General features: G+C 37.4%; 1 protein-coding gene across 2 annotated transcripts in view; it reads left to right on the top strand.

Annotated features, from left to right (window-relative positions):
• The window catches only part of LOC109894140 (GTP-binding nuclear protein Ran-like), a 12,000-nt gene extending 11,189 nt beyond the window's left edge, over nt 1-811 (top strand). For both annotated transcript variants that reach the window (XM_020487378.2, XM_020487379.2), the window contains exon 7: nt 1-811. This exon is cut by the window's left edge and continues 351 nt beyond it. The gene's annotated coding sequence lies outside the window, so the exon portion shown is untranslated.
• The last annotated feature ends 977 nt before the right edge of the window (nt 812-1,788 follow it).

Raw genomic sequence — 1,788 nt, 5'->3', positions numbered from 1 at the left:
CTGTATCAATTCATGTGAACAAAATGGGCGTGTGACTGGAATTTAGCAAAAAGCACATTTCACTTCCTTGTGGGACTACCTGACTGATTGTTTGACAGCATTTTATTCTTCAGAGGTGCCTGTGGTGTGGTTGACCAGGATTGAAAATGTACTGGTTCCACAACAAAGTTGTATAGTAAATACCTTAATACATATTTGTGTACAATAATCCATTTGTACTATTTGTAATATACAGTGCCTTCAAAGTATTCATACCTTTTGACTTATTCCACATTTTGTGTTGCAGCCTGAATTTAAAATGGATTTAAATAAAAAAACGCAATACCCTGTAATGACAAAGTGAAAACATGTTTTTACATAAGTATTCAAACCCCTGAGTCAATACATGTTAGAATCACCTTTGGCAGCGATTACATAAATACAATATTTGCACATTTAATTATTTTTTGAATTCTTCAAGCTCTGTCAAGTTGGCTGTTGATCATTGCTAGACAGCCATGTTCAAGTCTTCACATAGATTTTGTAGTGGATTTAAGTCAAAAATAAAGCTAGGCCACTCATGAACATTCAATGCTGTCTTGGTAAGAAACCTGTGTGTATGTTTGGGCTTGTGTTTTAGGTTATTGTCTGGCTGAAAGGTGAATTTGTCTCCCAATGTCTGGTGGAAAGCAGACTGAACCAGGTTTTCCTCTGGGATTTTGACTGCTTAGGTCTATTCTGTTTCTTTTTATCCTCCAAAACACTCCCTATTCCTTGCTGATAACAATGCTTGAAAATATGAAGAGTGGTACTAAGTGATGTTGTGTTGGATTTGACCCAAACGTAACGCTTTCTATTTAGGACATGAAGTTCATTTCTTTGCCACATTTTTTCAATTTTTACTTCAGGGCCTTTTGCATGTTTTGGAATATTTTATTCTGTGCAGGCTTCCTTCTTTCCACTCTGTCATTTTAGGTTAGTATTGTGGAATAACTACAATGTTATTGAAACATCCATTAAACTGTTTTAAAGTCACCATTGGTCTCATGGTGTAATCCCTGAACGGTTTCCTTCCTCTCCGGGAACTGAGTTAGGAAGGACGCCTGTATCTTTGTTATGACTGGGTGTATTAATGACATTTTGGCTGGTGTGTTAATAACTTCACCACAGGAGGTTGGTGGCACCTTAAATGAGGAGGACGTGCTCGTGGTAATGGTCGGAGCGGAATAGGGGGAATGGTATCAAATGCATCAGGCACATGGTTGCCATGTGTTTGATCCCATTCCATTGGCTCCATTCCAGACATTATTATGAGCCGTCCTCCCCTCAGCAGCCTCCAGTGAACTTCACCATGCTCAAAGAGATATATATTTCATGAATTTTTGGGGGTAAACATTTTTTGAGACCAATCTACAAATAGGTGCTATTTGTGAGTCATTGGAAAACCTCCCTGATCTTTGTGGTTGAATCTGTGTTTGAAATTCACTGCTCTACTGAGGGATCTTACAGATAATTGCATGTTGAGGTAGAGATGAGGTAGTCATTCAAAAACCATGTTAAACCCTATTATTGAACACAGAGAGAGTGCATGTAATGTAACTTGTTAAGCACATTTTTACACCTTAACAAATTTAGGCTTGTCATAAAGGGGTTGAACACTTACTCAAGACAAGACATTTCAGCTTTTCATATATATATTTTTTGTCAACCTTTCTAAAATATAATTACACTTTGACATTATGGGGTATTGTGTGTAGACCGGTGACACAAAACCTCAATTTAGTCCATTTTAAATGCAGGCTTTAACAC

Source organism: Oncorhynchus kisutch, linkage group LG7 (assembly GCF_002021735.2).
Source record: "Oncorhynchus kisutch isolate 150728-3 linkage group LG7, Okis_V2, whole genome shotgun sequence".
In the NCBI taxonomy this organism is placed as follows: domain Eukaryota; kingdom Metazoa; phylum Chordata; class Actinopteri; order Salmoniformes; family Salmonidae; genus Oncorhynchus; species Oncorhynchus kisutch.
This window is presented reverse-complemented; position numbering and strand designations above follow the sequence as displayed.